This window comes from Periplaneta americana, chromosome 8, assembly GCF_040183065.1.
Source record: "Periplaneta americana isolate PAMFEO1 chromosome 8, P.americana_PAMFEO1_priV1, whole genome shotgun sequence".
Classification (NCBI taxonomy): Eukaryota; Metazoa; Arthropoda; class Insecta; order Blattodea; family Blattidae; genus Periplaneta; species Periplaneta americana.
This window is the reverse complement of record NC_091124.1, coordinates 67764660-67774951: the sequence shown is the minus strand read 5'-3', so window position 1 is coordinate 67774951 and position 10292 is coordinate 67764660.

Below are 10292 nucleotides of genomic sequence, written 5' to 3'. Positions count from 1 at the left end.
AAGTAGATGATGATGATGAAATATTATCTTAAGAACCAAAAGGACTATTGTTAAGAACATTGCAATTTTTCCTTACGTTGTCATTCTATCTTTCAATATTCTGCCTGAAAGATGAGCTAAGCTGTTGCCTAATTTCTGTTCTCCCAAGAAGGACTGATAAATCTAGGCAAGCATTCTTATGAGCAATAGATTCCTCATGCTTCTTAATTTTCTGTGTCAAATGGCTTAAATCTGACAAAACCAGTGCATGTCCAGCTCATATCTTTATTCGTAACAAATAGCAGACATGGGAAACAAACTAATTTATTTGTGGATTCATAACCACAAATCCAGCTGTTTCACATTTTTTTTACATTGAAAGCCCTGCAAAATGTCTTACCTCGGCTTGTTTGTGGTTGCTTTAAATCGAGTTGAGGTAATGGCCTTCCAAGCTTCTTTATTTTACACTTATCTTCCAAGATTAAAACTGAAAAATTTGTTTGTAAAAGATATTGAACACTATTCATTTTCTTTGGAAACGAACACTGGTCACAGATGAATATATTACGACTAAAACACTAACTGAACATTTAAAGAATTGTAAAAAATCATTAATAAATACAACAATCAATAACACACACATACACGTGCTAAAAGCGTGATCTCAGCTACAGATTGGAGCTAACTTATGGTTTGCATCACAAAGTCTTTTGCATGTCGGCTGTCTCACAATCACGTAGTCCAAACACCAGTGCAACCACACATTTACCATGCAGCAATTCCCCTTGCCTCTTGCTCCGCAAGCAAGTCCAAAAGTTGGCTTGGTGAGCTTCAGATGAGAAACTGAACCTCGGAAGCTTTTAAGCATGTAGGTATTCGATCTGTGCGGTTGAAAGGTTTTCATACGACAAAAATACACCAGAGCTGCAAGTAAACTTATTGAAGATGAGCAAGAAACATAGAATGATAGTGTAAATTATAAATAAATTTATTTAAACAATTAAATCATTTTTCCTGGGGGTTCTCTGAACCATTGAACATATAGGATGGTCCGCCACTGCCAGCAACACAAGCTGTAGATGTATTTATTCACACTCCAAATGGGTAAAGGAAAGGAACCAGGAGGGAGACTTTGGTAAAGATGAATAGACCAAATTAATTAATATATATATATATATATATATATATATATATATATAGAGGAATGGGGAGTGAATGAGAAGAAATACACTAAGGAGAAGCATGGAAAGATGGAGACTATTGGAGGCACATGTGGAACAGACTTTCCGAAAGGACAGCATAAGAGTAGGAGGATGAGGATAATGATGAAGAAGAATGTATGCCCTTACTGAAGCTGATTTATAGAATTTACAGGTAGTTCGACTCAGATGTTTTCGTGTGATAATTCATGTACCCATGTACAAATAATGACAATGTATTCACCTATGGTGAACATCTGCTACACTAACTTTAACTTGAAATAGAAGAAAAAAATGTCCTTTTCATCATTAAAATGGATAGTGACTTTTGGAACAACCAGTACTTATTTTTCATTTAGTAATTCAGTCTGGTCAGTCTTGGGCTTTCATGGACTGTCACATCATGGATTATTATTATTATTATTATTATTATTATTAATTCATGACTTTAATATACACCTCATCTTTAATAGTATTTATTTTTGTGTTATAAACCCAGGTTTACAGTTCATTTAGTCTCAGTTTACACAGTCTTGTTTCGTCGCCTGACTGATCTGCCAAGAAAGGAAAATGGAACATGCAACTAGAAAGTCCTGTTTCCTTTCTTGAAACCAGGCACCTATCCACACCCACTCTGTCTCCTGCGCCAGTGTTGTCAGGCCTACTGCTTTTTTAGAAATCTACTGATCTACTTCTGAAAATCGAAAAATTATACAAATCTCCTGTTATTTGTTCTTTCGCAGCTTACTTTCGACAAAACCTTTATTGAAATTGAATTATCTGCTTGCCAGGCCCATAGCCAGCTCCTTAAATTTGGGGGGGGGGGGGGCTCATAATAAATTTGGAGGGGAGACAAGAAGTCACGTGTCACATTTTCTATAAAAACACTATGTTTATTGAGTGAAATGACTCAGTGGTAACATTTGAGACTCGCATTCGGAAAATTCTGGGTTCAAATCCTGTGGCCGACCAATCTGACTGGGGTTTTCATGGTTTCCCTCAGTCACAAAAAAGCATATGCCACATTGGAAATTAATATACCATGATTCATCACTGCCTATCACCAATATCATAAATATTAATGAAACTCTAAATCAGTTACATGAACACAAGCCATCTGCAACACACAATAGAAACAGGAACTCAGCAATAGTAAAAACAGTCTACTGGTATACCCATAGAACCTAAACACGCGATATGACCACAGATGTTAAAGGGTGTATAAATAAAACTTATTTACCTTTTACTCTTAATATCTTCTCTTTCACCCAACCGGAAGCGTCAAAAACATACAATCACAATGGGAAACATTTCAGTACAAAAATAATTAAACAAGAAAAGTCTTTTAAAGTAATAAATGGAAAGATAATGGCCGAGGGTGGATCGAAAAGTAACATATGATAAAAAAAAAATTGTTCAATAATTTGTTTTTGTTTGCTCTAAAATTAGTTAAATGCTGCTCTCAGAGCACTGCTCTTTGTTGTTTTTACGTTGGCATCAACATTTGAGGCACCCACCTCACAGTCATTTTTTTCATGTTCAATTCGTTTATCAAAATATTGTGCACACTATGGTATGAGAAGCCTGCTTCCTCTACTATATTTCTGATAGTGACTCGTCACTCTTGCACCACTACATCATGCGCTTTGCTTATGTTTTCTGGTGTTGTGACAGTTCTCGAAGGGTTGTCACCATGTTCATCTTCACACGATGTTTTCCCATATTTACTCATAAACATTTGACACCATCTTTTAACTACACCATAAGATATAGAAGATTCACCCAAGGTACCTAGCATATCTTGGTGAATTTGAGATGAATACATTCCCTTATTTTGCAGGTATTTAATCACAGTTCTGGATAAGGCATAAAGCTCATCAAGCTTGTAGAGCAAACCATACTGAAACAAATCATGGAACATACTGTTGGAGGACACATTTATCATTCCTGATTTACCTAGAAGGAAATCAGTGGCACATTTCCAGTTAACTACAGGCCATAACTGTTTGGCTTCACATCTACATAGAATTTATATATATATATATATATATATATATATATATATATATATATATATATATATATATACATCTCACCACATTGTACTTTTTAAGGATGTGAATTCCACCATGAATAAAGAACATATGCTGAAATGTCCAGTGATTAAATAGACTGATTCTGATATACCATCTCAGCTTACAATTATTACTGCAATGCCTGTAGGAGAAAGGAGGAAATCCAAGTTCCATGAGAATTTACAAAAACAACATTCTGGAGTGCTTCCTTCACTGTGAACATGAACTATTGTAAAATCTCTGATTGTTAATAATAATTTCCAATGACTGTGTTCTCTAAGTATGGCAGTGTCAGATTGAATTTTTAACGAGTAATGATAATATCCCTGATAATGACCAGGGAATTGAATTTTGGCATGGGCGCGAAATAAACAGTACATTTTGCTTCATTGGGTCAATGAAACTCACTTAGGGCTGGTATTATAAATGCCGTTTAAACCTTACGTTCAGTTTAAACTGAAGTTTTTCGTTCTGCTTCGTATTATAAATCTTACCTATCAGTTAATCTTGAGTTAACTTGATTGGCAGTTCTCTGCCATTTAAACTGCAGTTCAAGGCTCATCAGTGCAAGATGACAGTTCCCGCAATACACATGGATATTGCAGATGTTTTCCAAGAGCTTATGAGTGACGATATGTGAATGATCAATATTACTGAACGACCATGGCGGCCAAGAATTTTTTGGAATAGAGTGCACCACTCTGAAATATACATAAGTGAACATAAGTTTTAAAACAGAAAACCTTCAGAATTAGGCTTATAGTCCTAACCTTGTTCCGAAAAATTGAAACTCGGATACAACAAGAAACAGAAAAATGAGAAAGTGCAAAAATATGTTTCAGGGTTTGAATTTAAAGACTACTTGAAAAGATAAGTGATGTTTTTTTATTTTTGAAAACATTCTGGTGAATCTCTCCATTGGTTACTAGTTGCACTGAACTATTTTTCCTCTGGTAGTAGACATACTGAAAACGATGGAAGATTTTGAAGGTGTCTGTAAATCTATTATAAACCTATTGTGCATTGTACTGTGTGTGGCAGACAGTCTCCTGGTAAGATTTACTATGGGGCCTGATTTAAAAACACACTAATAATATTACCTAATTTTAATAGACTTGTAAAAATAATTTCATTGTTTGACTGAATTCTGTTTCATAAATATTCTAGAGAATATATAAAATACGCACACTAATACTATTACTTCATTACTCAGTTGATTCTGTATGGAGTTAATAGCGAATGGTCATGCAAGATTTAGTTTGGTTGCATTGTGTTTGGGACTATAACGTTGGCAGCCAGCATTAAGAAACTATTTGAGGTTAAGTCTGACAAGCATACTGAAGTATGCAGTAGGTATTGGTCCTCTTTAGGTTTTATTATGGTACTCTCTCTGATATCGAAGAACAAAGATGTTTCTTAATGAAGATTTTTCACGAGTGTCAGCTATTTTAAATTAATAATATAATTAAACAGTTGCGATGTTCTTCTTTTCTTTCCTAGCAGTAAGACCAATCGTATTCCACTACAGTTTAACTTAACAGAGACTCTGTAATACGACACGTTGCGTTAAATTCACGGTTAGGTTTAACTTAGGTTTAACATAATCTTTAGATTAACAGTATTTATAAAACCGGGCCTTAGAGTTAGGATTCTTTATGTCACAGGTCTATAATATGAAACAAATTGCTTCGTTTTCCTTTCAAAGAAAATCATGCTAAAGAGGTTTTATTTTTAATATGTGGTGTGACAAGCCATGCAGTGCCAACGCTAACCAACTGCTGACTTCATGTCCACATGTCCCAGCAGAGATGAATGATCATCCAGAATGTGGTGAGCATGATGATCCCCTCAGCTTGGCTTACAAAACCAGATTTCATTACTGACTGTAGCTGCCCAAATTCATCACGATGCTGGGTTGGACAATGGTCTTACACATTAGTTGGGATTTCATGAGAAAATTTCTTCCCTCATGAGGATTCAACCAGTGCTAATTCCATACTGCTAGTCCAAAGCATGAATCCTTAAACCACGCAGCTATGGTGCAGGGACAGAATGTTTTATTACATTTGAAAATGCATGATCCTCAGTTAAGTTTGAAAATGCGAACCTCAGATCTAAAGACAAGCATGGGAAGAGAAAAAGAGCTGCATTTAAAACAATCTTTTACAGTCAATATATTTTCCAATTAGTGCTTGAAGTGACATTTGAATGAGACAGGGATTGATATAATGTCACTACAAAGGCCATTAAAATTCACAGATGTTAATTATTAAAGTAAATGTTTGGTAGACATCACTGTTGTTTATTTGGCATCTGTGTAACATGCACTTCACAATTCGTTCTCACTACTTTCCCTGTACCGAACAACACTAACTGGACTATTTGGTAATCTTGCAATACATCAGAAACACAAAAATGATTACGGTACATTAAGCATAACAATGAAAACCAAAGAAAGGTCATACATATTACAGGTTGGTTCAATACAACCATAATTCAGAGAACAGTGATTAAGAATTCTTCTTTCATTACAAAATGCTCCCTATATATAAACATTTTGCAATAAATTAACATTTCACACTCTAAAATGCAAAAAACAATTATGAACCTGATATTCACAATTGAGATTCTCAATTCATTGAAGTAGATTTGCTACGTGAAATACAGGGATTATTTTTCCAGTCATCAAGAATATTTAATGCTGTAATCAGTAACATGATAAGCACGACAAAATTCATGTTATGTTTCTTAGTTATATACTTCATCATCAATATGATGATGGTGCACACACTTTACTTCAGTTCTCTTCCTATGTCAGTAACATACTGAAGTCAGCATGGAAGAGAAGATACATAAGAGAAAACAAATACAGATATTAACAACATCCTCATTCATTTATGCATACATATTGTAATAAATACAGGAATGGGAGCAGAACTGACGAGGGAAAAATCATAAGGAACAGGTTCACTGTTTAGAAATTTATTTTCTAAACGTGTTAAGAATACCTGGGTGATAGATTTATAATTCTGATTTACTTAGGTATCAACACTTTTAGTAAGAATATTGTGCCTAAAAAAATACAATGAAACATCTATCCATCATTTCCCTGTCTACTCTTATAGCTATGTCACTATACATTTTCTCCCTGAGTCTCTTGTTTATACAATTTTTTCAACTAAAGATTTATATCGTCACTCTTACTATATAAAAAAAAAACAACTAATCCATAAACCTGACCAAAGCACAGTTTCTGATAATGATAACTAAAGTTACTATGTTTTTGTAAATAAGCAATGCAATTAATTGAGTGGCAGCTTTGTAACCTTGTGTACCTCAGTCACTGAGCAAACAGTTTCTTATGAATCAGTATTTGACATCCTGATACTTGAAGTACCGGTACTATAGCAAATTGACAAACAATTGAAAATCATTACTGGAGTGCTAGAAAACAAAAGGGATAAACCTCCCACTTTAAAGAACAAACAGAAGAAGCAGCAGGAGAAGGATGACAAAAAAGAAGAGAGCAGACAGTAAAAAAAAAAAAAAAAAAAAAAAAAAAACAAATAGCCTACGTCACTGTAACACCTACAGGGTTGTGCTAGTATCTTCTATTTTCTTGGATTCTAAATTAGCATATTATGCATAACTATCCATTGCTGAGTGAGTGTTTACTGAAACTCTTAGTTCACTGCATGAATGAGAAAGACAGATTATTTCAATATTCCACTATTCTTGAGATTTATTATTTCAGATACCATCAAATGGGCAAACTTGAAACAGTGTTTAACTTGGAACATTAAGGGTATTTTCGTTTTGTCACAGTAGCAACATAATCTTTACTTGTTACTTTGTTGTGTAGTACATTGGTTCTATTACAGTTTGGTGTTACTGTGACAAAATGAAAATACCCTACGATAATGTTCCAAGTTAAACACTGTTCCAAGTTTGCCCATTTGACGGTACTTAAAAGCTCTTGCAAGGAAAGAACCAACTTTTGACAGTTCTGTAATATCATTTTTGAACTTCCTTATACCTGTTACCCACATGGTGAGTCAACAGAAACCGAACACGTCACTTGCTTCTCAGGCTCCACAAGGCATAGTGCTGCCCCATAGATCCTTAGCCCAGTTATCATATTATAAACACTTTCGTGCTTATCAGTAAAGAACACAAAATCTCTGCTGCCTATCCGCCTATTGTTTGCTTCCTGGGGCTTCTTAAAAAAACTAGCAGTCTACTTATAAGTAATGTAGATTCATAATTGAGAATACTAAAACTAGAAACTTGTCTCATAAAAATAGTAGTTAGGAGTTTAGGACTCACATTTAGGAGTTATGTTGTATCATACAGTAAATCATGGGTACTGCTAATTTACATTCCTAATAAATTAGTAGTCCATTTTATCAATAAAATTAATGGAGACTGATAAAAGTAAGTAGGAGAATATATTATATATATACTGGTTGTTCACTTCAAAGTGTGTCATGACGTCACTGTTGTTGAGTCAGCGATTTGAAGCGAGTTTCAGCTTATGTGTCAGAGAATTTGCCTATATTCAAGGCGTTCAATCTGAACTTGAGAACGTGTATGGTATAACTTGAACGTCATAGCAACAGATGGCGGTCTGTATGGTCTGTGTGCTACCACAACCTCTTTCCAACTGTGTTTTGTGCGGGCAAGTCGTACACAGGGTATTTGTTATCGGTTGCGTACCACAACACAAGTCAAATGCTCCGTGTCTATGTTGACTGTCGAAGTTAATGTCAACAAATACGGAAGTAATTGTCTTAGCCCTCTCCCCATATCCCGACAGTAAGAAAAAAACTCACCTCAGTACGTGTTTCCAAACAGTTCACATTCCTGCCACTACTGGCATTACGGTACATATCAGTAGTACTCTTCAGAATGAACGCCATACTTGCCAGGCAACTTCTCTGGCACATGGGTAATACGACTCTGCGGAAATGTAGGAAGATTGAATTCTCTAGGCTCATCGGCTAGCCACATGACGGCATACAGCGAGCCATGACACACTTTGAACTGAACACGCAGTATATATATATATATATATATATATATTTCCCGTGTGGTGACCGGGAAAGAGAACAGTTCCACTGTGAACTCATACAGATCGTAAAAGGCGATCAAATGAGCACCCAGAGCCTGGGGGTATAGCTGGGTCACCCTGTCTTTGGGGGACATAAATACAGAGACCTGGTCCTCCAGGTTGAGGGTTGGTTCGTAGGGCTGACATCCCCACAACTTTAAAAAACTACTTGTTGAGAAGCCTCAATTGAAGCCTCGGAATTGGTTAAAACAGATGCGGTAACGATCGATTCTCAGGACTAACTCGGGACAACTGCCTGGAGGAGATTAGCACAGGACAGGGACAGTTGGAGGAAGAAAATTGAGGAGGCTAAGGCTCGACTTTGGGCTGTGATGCCATCACAGTAGTAGTAGTAATATATATATATTTAAGAGCAATATAGCTTATTTCCTTTGAAAATCATTTTGTAGAAATGGATTCCTTGTCTAGAGATGAAGAAAATATTACGAAGACGTCCAAGAATCTTCAGATCTAGAATGGATATTATGGTTTTATGTAAGAGACACATGAATATAATAAAAGGTTTCACCTAACCTCTAATAAATTCAATCAACTGTTGATTGCCACCAAACCATTTTTTAGAGTATAAATCTTCAAGGAATAGGGTTACAATACCAAAACAGCAATTACAAATTGCTTTACATTGGTTATGTGCTGGAGCACAATGTCATAGCACTGCTGACTGTATGTAGAATAATTAAAAGTGTGATGAATATTATCTATCTATCTTCGTAGTGTATCCAGCTATTTGCTGACAACACGTGTTCCACTATGTTTCACTATGAATTTCCTCTTCTTACAAATGATGGGTAAAAAGCATGATGCTGGTTGTATATTTCAGCAGCCACATTCCAAAGATGAGGTGTATTCAATATAACGTGATGAATATTATAAATAGAGAACACTTCAAGAATGATGACCAGAAGATGATGCATGAAGTTATTAACAAGCTTAGAGAATTTTGTGGGTTTTCATTAATTCTTTATTCTCTGAAACTTTTCAATACTTTTGTTGTTTCTGTGCTTCACTAGAAATGTCAGAAGTGGATTGTTTCTTTGCAAAGCAGGAAGTATATGAAAAGGAATCCAGTGTACTGTGGCCTAATCCTGATTATTGTAACAAGACTACCATTACTGGTAAATGTCGGCAAATACAAGTAAACATGGAAGTTATTCATGTATAAAATACCACATGTAAAATGTATTCTCGAATACAGATATTTATTTATATCTGAAAACAGTTTCTGATAAAAATAAACGCTGTTTGAAGGTCAAATTTCAGATATTATGTAATATGGCTAACAACTTAAACTCTCATGTACATGTAACAACAAATGAAATCCAACTTTTGGCAGATTTTTTCACTGGGTATTAACGAGGAGCACCAGGCCACACAAAGTCACCTTTGTACCGAAAAGTTACACTGGATCATTATTACTTTTATAGGGATTTATCCTTTCAACCATTTACAAGTACCTTTATTAAATACTTTAATCTTACTTGTGCTGTACAGTAGCACTAACCTCTTTATACAGTCTGTGGTTGTGAATGCACAAGTTGGTTTCAGATTTCATTCATGATTTGTCAAAATTACATAATTTTTAAGTGCACATTAATAAATAAAGAACATGATAAACATATTCTGTATGTGTTGAAATGTACTGCAATTTCGACAAGACAATTAGCAATTACACTCTTGACTTGTTCCATATATTAAAGCTTCAATGCTAATATTAGATCTATGTTTGGCCAAAACTTGCATAGAATTGGAATTTATCAGTCCCCTAACTGCCCAGTGTGCAACTCAAACCAAGAAATGGATTCGGAACACCTCAAAATCTGTGCTTCAGTGACTGACCATGACAATATCTTTGAAAAATATTGGAGTGCAAGAGGTCAAATGACTATTGTCAAACACCTGGCATTAGAA